This window comes from Athene cunicularia, unplaced genomic scaffold (genome assembly GCF_003259725.1).
Source record: "Athene cunicularia isolate RWA unplaced genomic scaffold, athCun1 SCF_59, whole genome shotgun sequence".
Lineage (NCBI taxonomy): Eukaryota > Metazoa > Chordata > Aves > Strigiformes > Strigidae > Athene > Athene cunicularia.
This window is the reverse complement of record NW_020799489.1, coordinates 12,839-32,830: the sequence shown is the minus strand read 5'-3', so window position 1 is coordinate 32,830 and position 19,992 is coordinate 12,839. Positions and strand designations below refer to the sequence as shown.

Here is a 19,992-nt window from a genome sequence, read left to right as displayed (position 1 = left end):
GCAAGGCGGTGGAGCTGGTGGAAGCGACGCACCGGAGGAAGGATTTGAAGAGAAAAGCGTCTGAAGATCTCGTCTGTACAGGGAGCTCTTTCCAGCTCGCCTGGCAATTACCCGAGGCACTGCAGAAGTAAAGCTTGCTGGTCTGCAATTGGATTTCCTCGGTGTGAAATCGCCCTCTCTGTGGTGAGAGAACTTTTAACTAGAGGGGTTTAGCAGCAAGGGAAGACACTAGTTTTTGCAGAAATCAGGTTTGTGTTTAGAAAACATTGTCACTTGTTGGGAGATAATTTTGTGATCACCTCTGTGAACAGATAGGTCTAGGATGGTGACAGGAGTTAACCTCAATCCAAATGCAGGGACATGATGCAGGGAAAGTGGACGCTGCATCAGAGAAATGACCAGAGACGTTAATATCCTTCCCAGGGTAGGATTGGAAATAGGGATATGACATCTACATTTTCTCACTGACTTAAAACCTTTCAAAGAACAGAAAGTCAGATCCCCAGATTTGTAGGGGTTTTATGGTCACGACAGTCTGGTTGGCCTGCCCAACACAGGCTGATTTTCCTGAGAAGATGAAGGGGAGAACTGCAAGCAATTCTCTCCCTCAAGTTATGTGTTGCAAATCACTGACAGCCAGCACAGAAGGTTTTGCAGCAGAATTGATGATGATAAGAGGCTTGGAACTGGAACCCTGCTGGTGATTTGGAGAGAGCTGGAAATTACTTATGGTCTCTTGGTGTCAGATGTCTCAATTTGTAGGGAGAGGCGCTCGGAAGATCTCCCGATGTACGGGAAAAACAGGAGGCACATGAAAAGATCTCGTGATGCACGGAAAGTACAGGGAACTAAAGATCTCGCGAGGTACAGAAAGGGGTATATAAAGCAATTGCACGGTTAATAAATCGAACAGATAGCATCCACCATATTGGTGTTTGTGCTTTCTTTCCCGCGGAGGTTAAGCTCCTGCAAGGGTTAGCTGTGATCTGAACGCCGCATTCCTGTGGCTTAGCAGATAGAAAAAGACAGCTAATGCCTTACCACAACAAGTGGTGACCCAGACGTGCAGACGGTGGCTGTTGGCGGTACACAGCAGGAGGCAAAGGAGCTCCACGCAGGACGGGAGACTCCACGGCGTGCCATGCAGGCCACAATAAAGGTAAAATTATGGGGCAGAAAATATAAGACTTCTATGAAGTCGAGTGCTTTAAAAGAGATGCTACAAAGATCATTAAAGCTCGGTATTCTGGCTCAGCCGATGGATTGTATGAAGCCTGAGCTGTGGCCCCTGATAAAAGCTGATTTAAAAGAGCAGGAAAAAAAGGGAAATCCGCAGCACTTGATGACTTGGGATAAAATAAATGCATTGATGAAAGCCGCCCAAGCCGAACAGCATGCATATAAGGATGTGCATAAGGCATTGCAAGTTTCCTCAGAGAAAATTACTCAGACAGAGGCCCTTGCAGATATTTCCTCTAAGGAGGAAGGTATAAAGCTAGGGGCGGCGTGGCCTATAGAAGGCAAACCCCCTGAAGAGAACAAAGGGAGCGGAAGTGGCACTAGTCCTTCCAGTTCGCCCGCCCCCCCAACTACGAATACCCTCGGGGAACATCACAAAAAGCAAAAGCCGCAATACAACTGGCTGACTTAGAGGATGAGGAGTGGAGAAAACAAATCCAAGAATGTAAACAAGAAATGCAGGCATTTCAAAAACAGCAGGAGAGCAAAAAGGGGCGGCTCCGGCCGGATCCCCTGCTCAATTGGCTTCCGGGTGCAGCCCCTCGTCTGGAGGAAGGGAACCCTTGGACTGTGGCAGAGCCTCCTGACACCTGCAATAGAAAACAATCAGGCAGTCATTTTGCTCATTGCTGACATCAAAAAACTCAGGCGGAGTCAGATGACGAATCAGACGACAGCGGTCCTAAATCCAATCACATGGGAAAGTCAGGGGAGTTGCTAGAAAGGGAGGAAAAAAAAAAAAGGAGGAGGAAATTACGATATTGCTACCGGAACTGACACGTCTGATCCTGGGCGAGGCTGCTTCCTCTTGTTTACAAAAACACCCTACTGATTGGCAGCTCATACTGAAAGACTGTATAATATTAGGAGTAAAGCTTCACTCTACAACCGTAGATCTACAACACCCCTCCCATGGAGACAGCTTTCGACCGCCTTACAGGACGAGGAGCATTTTGAACAACCCCTGCTCAATTACAACTCAGACCCAGGGAATTTACTGCCACTACTGAAGCTGGTAAAAATCTTTCATAGATATAGCTAAGTTAGAAACACAGAACCCCTATGGACCTCTATTAAGCAACAACAAAATGAACTGTTCTTGAAATGTGTTAATAAGCTCCACGCTGCAGTCAGAATCAGACTTACCTGATGGTGCTAAGGAAGCTGTAATAATAGAATTTATCCAACAGCAATCTAATCTAATGATCAAGGATATTATAAAGGATATGCCTTTGAATACACCTATACGCACCCTCTTAGGACAAGTGGTGCAAAAGGAGGCAATGACACATGCCCCAGGTGACATCCATCTTGCAGAAAAACCTATATCATATAGAAAAAAAAAACCAACCTCTCTGGTGTTGATAAAAGATCTCATCGGATGAAGCGACAAGAACCACTTTCCTTGATAACTGCACCTTGCTGGGTATGCGACAAAACAGGTCATTGGGCATGAGATTGTTGGTATAAACATTAGGTAAATGAAAGGGGAGGAGCCAGGAATGGGGGCCAAGCTCCTCCAATGACCTGCAAGTAATCTCCAAAAATCAGAGACAACTTCTCCTATACTCCCCAAATGACAGTCAAGTATGCTCACAAATGTCCACAAGACGTGCCTCAGGGCCAGGAACTGTGGCTCTCGTTTTAGATTGTAGCGATAAGGCCATGGTCACCGTTTGGATGAGCCAGCCTCGCCCAGGAAGAACAGAAGAACTAGTGCTGCAGGCCATGATTGATTCAGGAGCTGATATAACAGTTGTGGGCAAAAAATGGTGGCCAGGACAGTGGAAAACTACATTTGGGGGATTTGTGCCAGGTGTCGGAAGAGAAAAACCAGTATACCAAGCAATCACCGACACAACATTTAAAATCCAAGACCAGAAGAAAGGGGCCTTGATTGCAATACTAAAGCCTATAGTATTACCAAATTTCCAGGGAGTTTTGTTGGGCCTTGACTGCATGCAACAAATGAAAACTGGCATTACAAATTTAGATTAGAGGCCACTGCCAAACACATACCAGCCCTAAAACTTACATGGTTAACTTCTTCAGTCGTGTGGGTTGACCTCTGGCCACTTAATTCAGTAAAACTAAGTGCACTTCAACGATTAGTAGAAAGACATGTACAGGTGGGTCATTTGGAACACTCTACAAGACCCTGGAACACTCCTGTGTTCACTATCCAAAAGAAAGATAAGGCTAAGTGGCGCTTACTCCATGACCTCAGGGCTGTAAATCAACAGATGCAGGCCATGGGTGCCCTGCAACCTGGACTGCCCTGGGGTTCCGCCATACCAAAAGATTGGTCCATTGTGACTATTGATATCAAAGATTGTTTTTTCAGCATCCCTTTACATCCTGCCGACAAAGAAAGATTTGCCTTTACTGTGCTTTCTGTGAACCTCGCTCAGCCAGCTCAGCATTGGCAATGGACTGTACTACCTAAAGGTATGTAAAACTCACCCGTCATTTGTCAGCTGTATGTTGCCAAAGCCATTGCACCATTGAGAGAAGGTAAGACTGACCATCATGTGGTACACTACATGGATGACATCTTATTAGCAGCACCTACAGAGCAGCAAGTGGAACATCTGTTCCAGCGTGCCAAAGCCTTGTTGCAACAACATAATTTGAGCATTGCCGAGGCAAAAATCCAGCGAGGTACACAATTACAATATCTGAGTATAACTTTAGCTGGGAACGACATAAGTCCACAACCAATAGCTCTTGCTCCACACATTGCCACTCTACATGATGTTCAGAAATTAGTAGGAGCCTTACTGTGGCTCCATACCTTTATCTGTATTCCTTTGGGATTTATGCAACCCTTTTATGAATTGCTGAAAGGACAACACTTGTGGGAACCAAAGAAACTCACAAAGGAGTGCCAGGACAATTTAGCACTTTTACAAACTATTTTATGACAACAGAGACCTTTCCAGCGATGGGATTCAAAACATCCAATCATAGCAGGGTGTTCTATTTCTGACCATGGCACAATAGTCATCCTATTTCAAGGCACGGACGGCAAGCCTGCGCCTTTAGCCTGGGCTTGCCAAAATACCAACAAGTCCACCTTTGTTACCATAGTCGCTGTTATAGCAGACCTCATAGGACGCCTACGTAATGTGACCCTTCAACACTTCGGAAAGGAACCTGACACAATACTCATCCCCTGGAAACAACAAGTATGGGATGATATAGTTATGCGTTCGGAAGATTTACAGTGTGCCATCTTTGACTTTCTGATCTCCATAGTAACTGGAAAGGGTCTACAATGGGTTTCACACTTGAAAGAACTTCAGCTACAACTTACACTACCTCTAGTCATGCACCCTCTTATTGGCACTTCACCAGGAAACAGAGAATCCAATTAATATTGTTACAGACTCTTGATATGTTTATAAACTGGTACACAAAATGATAACAGTAGGATTTGTACAGACAGAAGTGTCAACTTTACTTTATGATGCTCTACAACAACGCATAGGGCAGGTCTTTCTTACACATGTGAACAGTCACCAGTCCCTACCTGGTCCAATTGTAGAAGGCAGTCATAACGTTGCCCAGGTGGCTCGAGGTGTATGGTCACTAGATGTTGCAAAGCATTTACATGCCTTACACCTCAGAGCGAAAGCCTTAGCGAAAACACGTCATATTTCTCTGTCACAAGCAAAAAACATAATGGCATTTTGTCCCTACTGCCAAAAGGGCCCATTGTGGGAAGCAGGTGTCAATCCACGGGGTCTCTCTTCCAATCAGATATGGCAAACTGACATAACAGAATGTGACCTATTGAAACCAAATAAATACCTCATAGTAACTATCGACACCTTTAGCTCTACAATATTAGCCATGATGGCTCGCAAACAAACAGCCAGACACATTATTACTCATTGGGAGGGTGTCATTGCCTTATTAGGGAAGCCACAAGAAATCAAGACAGATAACAGCCCTTGTTTCATCGCTAAACGTACCAAAGAATGGTGTGCATTATGACACATGAAGTTAGTACACGGCCTTCCTTACAACAGTCAAGGACAAGTAATAGTGCAACGTGCGCATCGCACCCTAAAAGCAAAACTACAACAGCTTGGGGAGGGGGAAGGTCATAAGGGGACAATACCCACAGACCGACAGCAGACTCTTTTGTCCCGAGCCCTTTATGCTCTAAATCACTTTGTTAGAGGCAACGAGTCCACGCCTCCCCTGTGGAAACACTTTGTGCCAACCCAGATGACAAGAAATTATCCCTTGTTTCGGATCAAGGAACCGGGAGCGATGACATGGGAATCGGGCTGGTCGCTGAGAGTGTTTGGGCGTGGGTATGCAGCAGTTTAATTAAATGGATACCTGCACGATGTATAAAACCTGAAATAACCACTTCTTCTTAAAAGTTTTGCAGATTTTCTGTGGCCTTTTGCTACATAGATCCTTTGTGAGACAAATCATCTCGCCCAGACCTAACATATGGGTAACTATAGCAAATGAGATGGGAAAAGAACTCTTTTGTTTATCACAGGTCAACACCATTACCCAAAATATTAATTTTGGTGGCAACAACACAAACATTTGGTAAGGTTAAATTAATGGATGGTGGAAAGGTGTGGTGCAAATAGAACCATTTTCGTTAATAACCTGGAGAAGAGGTTACGCTTCTGTGTTCACAGGTCACGGTCCCTGGTGATTACTGACAAGGTGTGTGCAACCACACGTGAGGTATGAGAGGCAGCCAGCACTCAGGATCCAGCTGTGGGTGCTGTGGATGCATCTGTACCAAGTGTTCGCAATCTCTTCAACTGATCTTTTTAAGCAGAATGTCTGGGTAATGTTTGCTACTGCGACAGAACGAACCACACTACAGTTGCCTTAATGAAATATTTAGATTTATTAGTCAATAGTGAAAGATGTAGTTTAGATAAAATGTAGTTTTTAATAAGGATGAAATGCTGTAAGAATGCATGCATTGAACTTTCTTTGTTTAGGAATATTAAGAATTAAGATCTTAACTGTTTAACCTTATTTAGAAACTCCCTTGGTTTCCCCCCTGGAGTACTGGCCAGACTGGTTGGAACCCAACAGGAGGATGAAATCAGATGTTTCTGCTCAAAGAAAAGTGCCAGTTATTTTGGCCTGTTGATTTAGAGGCTGGACCTACTTGCAGCGATGTTGGATGTCTTACCTACGGATGGACGCATCGCTTAGGATCTCCTGTTTGAGAGGAAGGGCACTCTAAATTCTCGCTGCATCCAGGGTTCCCTAGCAATTGCGGATCTGAACATTAGTATTTCTATTAATTAAGTGTGCTACTTCATATTTTCCTCATTGTTTGTTTTTGTAGTAATTAGTCACATCCCTTAATTATAAGTAGTGAAAATAGGTTATCTTTTAATTAGTAATCATGACTGCTGTATTGTTTTAGCCTTCTGTGGAACTATTCTAAGTGTGCTTTGTTTTTGAAGTTTGTCTAACCCTTGATTGATACAGCTCTCGGATGTTTCTTGCGGGTGCTGCCGCGAAACAAAGAAAGGGAAGATCCGGAAGGCATCGGTCTTTTACAACTTCTGACGCATGGTCGATATAGCATGGGGAGGGGGAAGTGTAGGGGGAGGCGCTCGGAAGATCTCCCGATGTACGGGAAAAACAGGAGGCACATGAAAAGATCTCTTGATGCACAGAAAGTACCGGGAACGAAAGATCTCGCGAGGTACAGAAAGGGGTATATAAAGCAATTGCGCAGTTAATAAATCGAACAGATAGCATCCACCATATTGGTGTTTGTGCTTTCTTTCCCGCGGAGGTTAACCTCCTGCAAGGGTTAGCTGTGATCTGAACGCCACATTCCTGTGGCTTGGCAGATAGAAAAAGACAGCTAATGCCTTACCACAACATCAATTACAATAAATAAATACAGAAAATACACCCCAGAGAGTTGCTGTCAGATACCAGGAGTCATCAGCCAGAGAGCTCCCTCGGCATTTGGTATTTTAGGTCAGCTGGCTTTAACTTATTGGAAACTGCAGGCAGACAAATATCAAGGACTTTCTGAATCAGAATCGTGGTATACTGAAGACATTCAGTTGTTCATTTGGGGGTTGGGTCAGTCTGTAAATGAATAAATGAAGTGCAGAACCGAGCAAAAGCCGCTTCCAAAATTTCCCATGAAATGAAGAAGCAAACAAACCTTCAGCTGTTTTCTTTCACCTCCCAGGAATATCAAAGGCAGTGAGCTGCACTGGTGAGCCTGGCGGCGGGTTCAGGAGCCCGTATGGCACTGTGCAGGTGTTCCTGTGAAGGGCAGGGCTCGTTTGCAGCGGCTGGAATGGAAATGTAGAAATCCCACGGTGTTCCCCTTGGTCCTGCAGGGCTGGAGATGAAACCTGCTGGCAGAAGTGCTGCTGGAAGCGCCAATGCGATATATCATTGCGTCTCGGCGATTTCAACCTCCCTTAGTTTGTAAACATAAGTATTCACGGTGGAAAACATGATTTGCGGAACTCTGCTGGTCTAACGGAAGAGAAAATGGGACCGTCCAGCCTCTCTGCTCTGCCACAGCTAATCAGCATGGCTCAAAATCTAGAGACCAGTCCTGGTGATGAAAGGCTTGTGGACGGCCCTGCCTCTGAACCCAAGCTCCTGCCAGCGCTAATTCCCCTGACGTCAGTGCTGACATCCCCAGCAGAGAATGTGCTCCCCAGATTTATTCTAGGCGATTGTTTAGTGAATAATTCTGGATAATGAAAATGCAGAGGGGAGGAACTGGAAAATTCTTTGCTGTCAATTCACAAAAGAGGAGAGATGGAGGAATTTGTCATGTCAATGCTTTGTCTGTGAATTATTCACTCACTTCACAAAAACCAGAATCCCTTTCTCCCCAGACCCGCACCTCACCCAGTATGAGGTTCGTTGGCTTTGCTGTAATGTGCGTTCGACGTGCTGGCTGCTGGCGATGGCCCCACCAGCTCCCCGTGTTGAAATACACATCGCACACACATTGAGGGGAGGGTCCCCGAGCCGTGCGGGGAGGTAAAACAGCAGGGCTAAACCCGGGAGTGATGCCAGTGGAGCTGTAACCAAGTGGAAAGGCTGTTAACAGCGTATAACCTGATGCTGCTGCACCAGTAATGGGAGGGGACGTCGCATCAGCAAGGGCCGTCAGAGCGATGTTTTACTGTCTCCGTGCGCCCGAGCATCCGTTTGGCAGCAGGAAGGGAAATGCCGTTTGAAATCCCTGTCGGAGGGAGGGAGGGAGCAAGAAGAAAGACATTGTTGTGGAAGGTGGAAGGTGAAGGAGGGTGGGATGGGAAAGGACGAACGGTTGTTTTCAGCTGCTGTCCCTACGATGTGCGTGCTCCAACAGAAAAACTGAGTCGGAGAGTGGGCAGAGGTGAGTTCAGCCTATGGAGCACGGTCTGAGAGGGGAAAGGGCAGCACCAGCCCTGATGCACCCCAGTGCGGAACCTGCAGTTAATCGCAGGCGTCTGGTCTTGCTTGGAGATGGCTGAGCTGAGAGCCTGGAGCACTTTGCTCCCAAACGTGGGCTGGGAAAGTAAGTTAGGGAGTGTCTAAATGGTAGGAGGACCATGTGTTTAGTTTTCTTACACTGCTATGGAAACTTGCATTGGTTCAGCTAAAGATGCTATTTAATACCCCATTTAAGTTACCATAGTAAGAAATGTCTACACCAGGGCTTTCGGGGTGTTCACGGAATTGGTTTGAAACCTCAGCTAGAAAGTGGTATAATTTACTGGAAGAGGCAAGATCTTACTCTTATTTTCATAAAATGGTGCTGAAATTGAGCCAGTTTCTGAAGAAGCTAAGATTATCATGCTAAGCTGAGTTTTCACTGAAGACACACATTTTAGACTAAGAAACGAGACTAGAAAACACCTGCAACAAAAGCGTGTTATCATCTATCACCTGCATTACCTCTGTACTCTCACACCTGTCTGAAGATCTGCTCAGGGCCAGTCTCTGTACAAGCACGGAGTGAGATGCTGCTGCTGTCTCACAGCCCATATAGAGGAAAACTGAACAAGGGCCAAGGGACAGGACCACGAAATGGCTCTGATAATTTTTTACAGCCTTTGCATTTTTTCTCATGCCCAGGCTGTGGAGGAGCTGCTTCCCTGTGTGAAGAACAGAGGTGGCTCCAGTGCTGGGACTCCTCCTGCTGAGTGAGTAAAGAGAAAGACAGTCGCACCCATCACTAGTTCCAAGCAGGGGAGTGCTGTGTGGTGTTTTTACAAATACAGCAGACTCTCCTACGGGGCAACAAATTGTGGGAGAGGTGTTGTATTGCTCCTCGGTGACTCTGGCTGTTGCTGGATGGATAAGTTGGTTCACGGTGGGGGAAAATGTTTCCAGGGAAATGGGGCTTGTAAAGCGGCTGTTGATCTTATGAGATGCTGCAGAAAACATGTGTCTGGGGTATCACCTACATTTCTGATTTCTCTTTTGATATTGCCCTGCATGCTCATGGTTCAGCGGAATTATCCTCTGTGTGTGGGAAATACTGTGAAATGAGGTTTCATTAGGGTTCTCGTCCCTGGGGAGACTACTGAGGAGGCTCAGTTTAGTGGTCCCTGGGCTGGGAAATGTCATCCTTTCTAGTAAAGACCAAAGGTGAAAGGATTCATTCCAGCTGAGTGTGTGAGCAGGGCCAGGATGGGAAGATGCTGACCGGAGGTCCATGGACCAGTTTTACAGTCACAGCCTGGGGTTGAACGGGCTGAAATCAGCCTGCAGACTCTGCCCAGGCAAGAGGAAAGGCTGTTGATGCTCCAGCTGGCTCTGTCCTATTTAACAACACCCAGCTGTGAAAATCCAGAATTACCAATCTGGAAAGAAAAACACACGGTGCCTGGTTTCCAGGGACCTTTTGCTCTGCTGCTTTAACCAATGGGTTCGCCTCAGGGTTGGGTAGGAGCTGCTGGGGTCAAACTGGGGTGCTCTGTCCTGTTACCTGGGGCTGTGGCTCAGGGCGGGAACAGCAGAAACATGTGTTTCCCTCTGCAGAGTAGCAGCTGGACCTGGCTGCCCTTGATGAGGACTGAACGGGGACAAAGCACAGCAACAGAGCCGACACTGCCTCGTACTGCACTTCCATGGTGCGTCTGCTCTCCTGCGTGAGGAAAGGTCACTGCTCTTCAGTTGTACCTGGATTCTGAAGACAGCACACTTTCCTACCATTCCTCTCGATTCGGCTTTGACAACACAACAGAAAATGAGCAATAACAGGTTCTCAGGTCAGTTGGCTTGACACAGGTTTGGTGCGCTGCCCTTCAGGGGAGCTCTGACCTGGCTGAGAGCAGCACGTTCCAAACTGGTTCTCTTCTGGGTGCTGCCCCACTCTGTCCTTACAGCAGAGGGTCGCCTTCTCCCCCCAGGATCAACAGGGAGTATGTCCTTGGCCAGGGGAATGTCTCTGGATTTGCTCCAAACACAGCCAGGTGATGAACGAAGAGGGTCACTGTTGTGCATCAAAATTTACCCATCCCCGGGAAGCCTGTGGGAATTTTGTCCCTGGGACAGGATTTCAGGACATATCTTCATACAGGGCTTGCCTGTCTTTCACGAAGGTGCTGTGGAACAGCCAGAGAAAGCTTTCTTTCCTCAAGAGAGTAAGAAGAGGGTTGTGGAAGGAAACCAACTTTTTGCTCCCCCCGCTCCCCCCCCCAATTTAGCTGACCAGTTTGAAGGGTGAGCCAAGAGGAGAATGGATGAGATGACGCAGTGTGTAAGTGGCAGCAGAACGCTGTGTGTGGGGCTGCATTCACACCTCCGTACATCAGGGAGGCCTTTGGGGGTGTCACTCTGTGTGCTATAGAGCTGCATCTCCGGACAGCTGCGTGTGATGGGGCGTTTGGGTTTTGTACGTGAGGAAAGGGGGAGTTAGAGCTTCGCCAGCAAAAGGTGCGTGCAGATGGTGTGCTTTGATGTCCCTGTGCTGGAAGGAGCTGCGCAGGGGAGGCTGGGCTTTGTGCAGGCAGATGTGTTAAAGAGAGAGTGAATTCTGTGGTGTAAAGATAAAAGTAATGAAGCGTATGGGGTGCTTGTGTGTCTGCATGCATGTGCATGCCTGGAGAGACCTTACAAGGTGAAAAATAACACCGTGTGTCGTTACTTTGGGTATATGTTGGGCATTTGGGGTGAATGTGTGTCATGGATTAGTGTTTGGATCACGCGGGGGAAGGGTGTTGTGCCCCGGCGCTGCGCACACGGTTAAATGGTGAGAAGTGCACGATCGGGGACGAAAGTCTGAAGGATGAGCTGATGTCCCCGGAGTCCCGGCTTTCTCCCACTGTTCTGTCATGGCAGCCTGCGCAGTCTTTTATTGGTCCCATTAAAGCCAGTTGTCTGTGCAGGGATTGATTTCAGAGGAGCACAGAGTTAATTCCTTTCCACAATGAAAGACCCCATGTACATGAAAGAGTCTCTGTCTGTCCCCCTGCACCCCTCTGGACAGGTGAGCCTGCGTGTTTCTTGCCATCTCCTTACAGCTCTGGAAACCCTCACGGAGGTTGCAGGGAGGGCAGAGATTGTGCTTTGCCTGCGTGTAGATCCAAGGATAAAACGACAGATGTCTTTCATTAAACACCTCCAGAACGAGCTGTTCAGGAGGCAGTATGTATTCAGACGCTGTCAATATTTCATACAGCCGTAACAGGTGTTGTCATAGATCCTCCATCCAATACGTATTGCACCATAATCACGGACACATTGCACTGGGGCTCTCCACCCACCCCCTGCCTGTCCCCCCGTAAGACATGCACCCAGGTACACAGGGTGTAAATGAAGTGCTAACCTAGTGCCACGATAAATTGGAAGGAGTTTGAAGTTCTTTGTTACTTCAGGCACTTTCAGGCCCAACAATAATGAAACAAATCTCTTTGCAGAAGGCGTTTTGATGGAAGAGTTTCAAAGTGAGTTGGCTCAGTGTAAATCTCTGGGTTGAGGCCATTAGAAAGCATTTCAGCTGCAGCGAGGCAGTGGGCTGTGTCTCCAAGTCTGTGGGTGCTGGAAAGCAAAGGACTAAAATTAGCAGCATGGAAAATATGAATCCTGTCCGGAGTCTGTTGCCAGGCCAGCACAGGTAGGAGAGACCCGAGTATGGCTGGGCCCTTCCCTCCCTGGCCCCACCAGCATCCTACTGAGCTTTCTGAGCAGCTGTGGTGCTTCCAGGGGAGCTGTGTAGGGAAAGGACTGGACCCGAAAGATTGATAGTTGCGATTTTCAAAGGAGCCTAATGGATGAAATCTTGTAGCCGGTATTGCTCAGGAGGTCAGACCCTGGCTGTGATAATCCTTTCTGCCCTCAAAGCCCATCAGCCTAAGGCAGGCCAGCTGTCACGCTCCACACTTACTCTTAAATTGGTCAAACTCCTCAAAAGCATTTGACGTCCTAATGAATAAAGTGGAGCCTCCCAAAATCAATATGGTGCACATTAAATAAATGGGGTTTGTAATTGTTTTCCAAATGAAGTCCTAGAAGGAGATTCCACATCAAACAGCTTGGTTTCTCATGGAGACCTGAAATGCCTGGTCTTGACCCTGTCCCATTTAATGTCCCCAGCAATGAGCCATGGAAAAAAAAAAAAAAAAAAGAGAAGCATCTGTTAAATCCTCACTGATAAATACTGAAAGTGACACAAAGACTGGGGGTAAAAACCAGCTCTCACAGAGCCCGTTAATGATATAGAGCCTCGGGTTTGCCTGACAGCCCTGGGTCAAGTAAACATGGTATTTTGGTGTGGTCAAATGTCAGAGCATTCATCTCACTTAACCGGGGGCATCTAAATGTTAGGTATGTGGGGTCCATGTCAAGTCCTAGGAAGGGTGGAGACACCCCCAGAGCACGAGCTATTCATTGTACTGTAGATGTCCCTTAGAGTGGGATGAATTGCCTCTGGACAGCACCTATGTCTCTCTACTGACTAAGGGGAGGCAACTCAGATGAGTAGCTTACTAAAGCATGTAACTCCCAAATGGCTAAAGCCGGGGAATGAAGACCAGCTGTGGAGCCAGGGAATGCAGAGAATAATTGCAGGACCTGGTAACTGATGACTCGGGAAAGCCCTGGGGAGACAGGAGGTCACTGATGAGCAACTTGCGATCCTCCGACCTGTTTTGCGTAGGAAAATTACGCTGCCCCTGTGCTTGGCACAGTAGCCACAGTTCAAAAAGGGTGTGGAAATATTGGAGGAGATTCAAAGAAGAGCCAGAAAAAGTTTAATGAATAGGAAATCACAGCTTTTGGAGAGCAAATCGAGGAGTGTGTTGTGCTTAATTTAGCAAAGAGAGGGTAACAGCTGGCTGAGGGCACCATTACACCTGCAGGGAGATGTTCATCCTGGAGAGCTTCATAACAATGCAGGGAAAAGCTGCGCAAGCATCGCTGTCTGGACAGCTTTGCCAGGGTAGCCCAGCCCACGAGCAGGGTGCTGGTTTTTAACAGCGAAGGAAATGATTTGGTTATATTGCTGGATTTCTCACCACTGGATGTTTTGGAAGCAATTAACGCAAACCCACCCTTTTTCAGGGTTATGTGATGCATCCTACTGTGTTTCTCACAGGGGTTTAAACAGGGTCATGGACTGTAGAAAATGCCGAAGAAACACCTCCTTGACTGCAATTTTTTCATCTCTTGAGGCCCGTGGGCCCCTGAGGGAACGCAGACCACAAGGAATTTGTGCACGTGTGTGCAGGGGAAGGGATGATTTTTTATGATGTGTGAAAAATATTAGCCTGAAGGCTCACAGCAGTCTTGAAATTTGGATCAGAAGTGAGACAAGATTCCTTCTCTCAGAATAAGGTGCCCCTGAAGACACTGGGTGCCAAATGGGTTGGCGGCCCTGGGGGAGGCTGGAAGAGCTGGAGAAGGGGAGGTCTGGGCTGGAGCCAGGGTGGAACTGGCATCCCAGGCAGGGTGGGACTGAGGAGCACTCCTCTCCATGTCTCACTCCGTTGCACCCCTTTGAAACAGTGCCCTAAGGCCAAGCATCAGTCTGTAAACAAAGGGGATTTTGGCTTTGATTCTCCATAAATCACTGGAACCATTCTCACTCTGGAGAGCAGTGTGAGGGCTGGAGTGTAATGAGCTGGTCCATGGGGCAGGCAGGGAACGTTTTTATTTGACTCTTTAGGGCCCTGTGAAGTTTGACTTTGAGTTTCTGTGAAAGAAAACATTTGCTGCTGTAAGGGAACCTGAAATCACCAGGAAAGCTTGGAGGCTGCTGGTGCTTGAGTAAATCCAAATGTCCTGGTATTTGGTTAAACTTGAATCTGAACATTTGTGTGTGTTTTTTACAACATTTACTTGCCCCAGGAAGCAATTTGTGGAGCTGAAATAATTACAAGAGCTTCCCCTCCCCCCCCCCCTCCCCAGTATTTCCACCCTCTGGGAAGTGAAAAGCCTTGAGAAGATTGGATCATGCACTATTTTTACCCTTGCAAATAGTTCCCAGAGCTCAGGCTGTGGAAAATGCGCAATGCACGACCTCAGCATGCACCCGCTCTTGAAATGAAACTGGAGAGCTGAGACTGGACCTTTCATCCCATGGATAAAGCCTCGATGGGGCCCCAGCTGGAACCAGGTCACCTCGAGGTGCCTTGGCAGAAGCATGACCCCACTTTTCACAAGCATCACCTCTCTGGATGGCTTGAGTGGGAAGATGCATGCACCTTGGTTCCTTTGAGTTGGATTTCAGATTTCTGAGGACACCTGGCTTCCTGGCAACTTGGCTTCATCTGCTTATTATATGTAACACATAACCTCCTTAATACTACACCTGGTGTGTTTAACTGCTTAATGTACAAGCCAAGTACAGCTATTCTGTTGACATATCATTTGCATGATAAACTAGTACACTTTAAGCCACAAACAGGTGCTTCTGTCAGCTACCTGCCTACACTTTTACAGGCTACTAACAGTGTAGTGTCTTCACTCCTGAGTTAGAGAATGTAGCCCCACATCATGCCCGGGGAGGGGATGAATGATCCGTTATTCCAGGAGGAGAGCAGAGGCTCACAGCCTCTCTACATCAGGGAGGCAGATTGCGTAGCTCTCCTGAAATATATTCTTGGGTAGACATTCTCTTTGGACTAAAAATGACCTTTTTTCTCTCAGAACTATTCTTGTTTGGGTAAGACTGGAAATGATGATTTTCTCTAGACAAAGGTGTTTCCCCTGCTGTGGGACCAAGCCCCAGAGGCTCCCTGCACAGGACAGACCCACCCTGCCTCTCCCGGGTCCCAGACCCACCCCTTGGCTCCCCTCGACTCCTCCTGGCATCGCCCATCCACGTGTCTCTGTACCCTCTGTTCCCTTTTGGAGGTGGCAGACACCGCTCCGGCGTTTGTCAGCCACTAACAAGCACACCTCACTCCTCTGTGCCCTGCTCCATGGGGCAGCGTCACTTCCAGCTCTTGGTCACATCAGGCTTCTTGTCACACAGCGCCCGTACAGCTTCGAGGCCTTTGAAAACTGAAGGCTGGCATCTCGAAGTCTAATTGGACACATTTCCAACAGGGGAAGCGTTTGTTACATTAGACAAGCTGACGCAGCTCTCGGGTTGGGAATGGCACTAATTTGCCATAATAATGGTGTGAAATCCTCCTCCTTTTATTGTCTTATCTCTCTTTAATCACACAGAGACGCTCCCCAGTAATTTTAATCAAAGGCTCAAGCATCATTCTCTGGAGACTAATGACTCAATGAGAGGAGAAACTTTGAAGAGGGAGCAGTTGAGCTGGGAGGAGTGATAAAAGGAGGGTTTATTTGAAACTTTTTTCCTTTCTTTGCATGTGTCATTATTTCACCTGATTTCAGATGGAAAACCTTTGTGTGGCTGGTGAGCGGGGTCGAGCCACCACTTGCAGCTTTTCCTGAACATGCTGCATTTAGGACCATGGCTGAGAGAACGAGACATACTTTGACAAGAGAGATATATTCCCAGTGGAATAAGGTGATGTGGTCAAAATTGTTCTTTTCTGTAGAGAAAAATGCCAGATTACCTGAATCTTTTTCCTTGTTCCATGAGAATATTGGAAAAATATTTGTCTTTGAATGGACTCTTTCACCTTCAAATGCCATTTCTAACAAGAAAAGAAAAGGTCTTTTGGACAGAAATTCTTGTGAAGCCCCAAAAACTGGTAAAAAGCCTCAAAAAGGTTATAAAAGGAATCCATGTGAGGTTTGTAAATAGAAGCTTTCTGGTGCTGATTCTTGCTGTTTTCCTGAAGTAGCTCATTGTCTGTGTTGCAATGGAACTGTTCTGCTCCATAGGCAAATCCCATGGAGCTCCTGATGCAGAGACCATCTCTTTCCACCTGGCAGAAGGGCTCTGCTTGGGATTTGCTGTGGTATAGCTCTCTGTAGGTCCAGACTACCAAAAGCGGGTGCCCAGCTTGCCATCGTGTGTCCCCAGCTGCCAAGGGCTGGGGGTTTTCCAGCAATTCGGCCTTTTGAGGTTGTCTTGGCTACAGCAAGTAAGAGGGAGTCTTCCAAAATTGCAATTGCTGCTGGAATGACTTGCCTGGGTAGAGCAGAGGGTTTCCTAATGACAGGGAAACATCATCATCCCTGCTTTCTAGATCGGGAATCAGTGCATGGAATCCGTGAATTGTTTCAGCATCTCAGTGTTGAAAGGAAATTGGAGATTTCCAAGGCTCCACACAGAATCAATAGGGAGATCAGAATTCTGTGATTCTGTGGTTCCCTGAGCCAATACAGGGATACTGACCCTGTGGGAGGGGCTGGTGTTGCTGCCACATTGTCCCTTCAGGGCCTCCTGCCCGAGGAGCCCAAGTCTGCCCATGAATTTTTTCTGCAAGTTATTTTCACGCAGCTCTGCATGGCCACGACAGGAGCAGAAGTGCTGAGTTCTCCTCCGGGGGTGTTCAAGGGTTGATGAGAAGCAGGAGTGAACGTTAACCTTTTGACATACTGTTCCTGAGAGCCGTGGTTTTCAGACTGGCTCTGTTGGGGAAACTCCTAAGAAAGACCTGGATTGAAATCCTACTCACGACCTGGAGGTCAAGACCAAAATTCCCCAGCCAGGACATCACTGCCCAGCTTCAGTGACTTCTTCCAACAGTTTCTTCCTGTGGGTTTCCTTTGATGGGAGAACATGGACTAACCATTTGTCCTTTCACCTTCAAGCTCTTGCTTTGGTCACAGGACTGAAGAAAAAAGGGAAACACTGAACAAGATCCAGGTTTTGGGTGGTTTTAGCCATTTCCACCAGGCACTTGGCATACTCATGTGTGTGCACCCACAGACAGCCATGCTTGTGGCCAATTCAGCACGTGCATGTTTTGTGCATGTGGATTCCATGTAGGGATCCGGTGTTTGCTGTCAGACCTGCCACCCCTACCCCTGCCGGAGCTGGCTGGGGAAGGACTGAAGCCCCCTTGCGCCGCTTTTTTTTATATATTGAGACTGATAAAGTGATGGGGGGAATAGAGAGATTCCTTTCAAAGCCCAAACCATGCAAGTGCTACTTTTCAAAGCAATGGAAACTAACCCGGTAACTGCTCTGAAAGTGGCTGTGCTTTTGCAGGGATGTCTCTCCTTACTTCAGGGTGGTTTTGCAGATTCCCCTCTCCGGGCCTCTTTGCATGCTGCAGTAAGAAGCTCTCCTGATTCCACATCTTGGTGCTCCTAACTTGTGCCTGTGGGTTCCTGCCTTCCTCTCCAGCAGTAGCTGCAGGTTAGAGGTGATTTACAGCTGCTGGAGAGTCAGACCCAGTGGGAGCTCCCGGGATGGAGACGGCTGCCTGATTTGCCACACTGAGAAGTACGAGCCAGATGCACCCAGCGATGCCAGACGGCTGTAGCGTTACCTGTCACAGTGGATCTCTGAGCAGATGGGTCCAGTATAAACATTTCACGACTGGGGTATTATTAGTGATGCAATTACTAATAATACCATTTATAAGTATTATATTAACACAAACATAGCACTATCATAAGAACACAAAGCATACTTGGCACGATTGCGGGTCTAATAATCGTGGGGACTATCAGTAATGCTACCTGCTGTTACAACTAATGATGCAATGGCCACACATCCTGATTTTCAAAGGAGGGAGGGTTTGGAGAAAGGTTAATGTGATGAGTCAGAGCCCAGGGAAAGCTGTGGGAGTTGGAGAGGATGCCCAGCTTCAGAGAAAATTGTCATGGGAGACTGAAAACCAGGGACACTAATGAACTGTGGGGCTTGGGAGAAGCAGTTTGGGGCTGCAGCTGTTTTCAGGCATAATGGCTCTGTACTGGCCATCTCTGAAACTGCCTTTGCAGCTTCCTGGGCTCTGAATTCAAGAGCATCTGGGCTAGAGCAATTTGAAATGTATGGTTCGTGCCTTAGCGCCACAGAAAAAGCATTAATTGAGGGATCTCGGACCTGTTACTTGCCTGTGCTCTCATTTCAACTCTGCTTCTGACCTGCTGTGTGACTTCCCGTAAATCTGTGTGTCCATCTGTCTTGTCTGGATTGATTGCAGTCTTTTTTGGGCCAGGACTTGGCTGTGTGTCTGTCTGTGGCTCCTAGCACAGCAGGGTGCTGAGTCTAATCAGGACCTCTAGATCCCGTAACAACGCTGGGAATGAGATGACTGGGGATCCTGGTCGGAGCTTGGCGCCTGATGGTGCTCCAGGGGCAGGAATTGTCTGGCCTGACTTGAAACACTGAAATGTGTTCGAGTCTGAGCTAGTTTCCACAGCCCAGTCTTAGAACTGACTGCAGTATGAGATAATCTGTACGGTTTGGTTTGGTTCGGTTTGTTTTTTTTCCCCATAAGGATTATGGAGAGAGCTGAAGGTGTTTAAGTGCTTAACTTTCCTGTGCCCAAGTGAGGATGAATGAACTTCACCCAAAGTCTGGGTTTGAGAGAAGGGCCCATTTTGTCCCTAAGGTAAAAAACTAATACAATTAATTTAGGAAGTGGCTAATTTTGCTGACATACAGAGAAAAAAAAACCCAAGGTCTTTTAAGTACTTTCTTGCCGAGCACGTCATGCAGTGCATGTCCTCTGGTCTGTCAGACTCCAGGAAATGAAGAGGACTAAGCACAAGCTCCCGGTGGGGCAGTGGGTGTCCTTTCAAGGCCATTGCATATCATGAAGTCCCTAAAGCTTCCTAGTATCAAGGCCCCTTCCCGGGAGGGTGGTGCAGCTGTGGGACAGGTCCCTCCCTGAGAAAGGTGCTGGAGCTGCCACCCCCAGAGATATTCAGGAGTTGGCTGGACAAGGCTTTGAGCCAACGTTGAAGCTAGCTGAAGTCCTCTGAGGAGATCAGACTAGAGATGTCCAGAGGTCCCTTCAAGTCAAACTTCTCAGACTTTTGTAAAAATCCCTTTTTATATACACCTGAATCTTAAGGCATTTATATACCTTAAAAAAATCAGACCTAGACCTTTCTGCTCCAGTAGAGCTCTTTAAAGAACACAGCCTAGCCCGTGGATGGTTTTAGAAAATATTTCCCATCTATAAATGTCAAATGCAATAAGGGATTTGGAGGTTCCTGCCCACTGCAACAACATGGGGAAGATTCATGGTATGTGCTTTACCCCCCAGAGAACTTCTTCCCAGCGCTTTGTTAATGTGCATTGATTATGTTCTGAGGAGTTCACTGCACCATTAGAAAGTCATTTAGGGATTTATCGGGCTGGCTTTAAATACTGAAAGCGGGTCATTACCCTGACACACTTGTGACGCGCCTGAGCCTAACGCTGAAGTTCAGGAGGGGGAGACT

General features: G+C 47.2%; 1 long non-coding RNA gene across 1 annotated transcript; it reads left to right on the top strand.

Moving 5' to 3' along the window:
- The first annotated feature begins 1,067 nt into the window (after positions 1–1,067).
- Positions 1,068–15,201, top strand: LOC113490887. The gene is made up of 3 exons (XR_003400316.1): positions 1,068–1,159; positions 3,688–3,691; positions 15,192–15,201. It is a non-coding gene; the product is annotated as an uncharacterized LOC113490887 (long non-coding RNA).
- Positions 15,202–19,992: the final 4,791 nt, after the last annotated feature.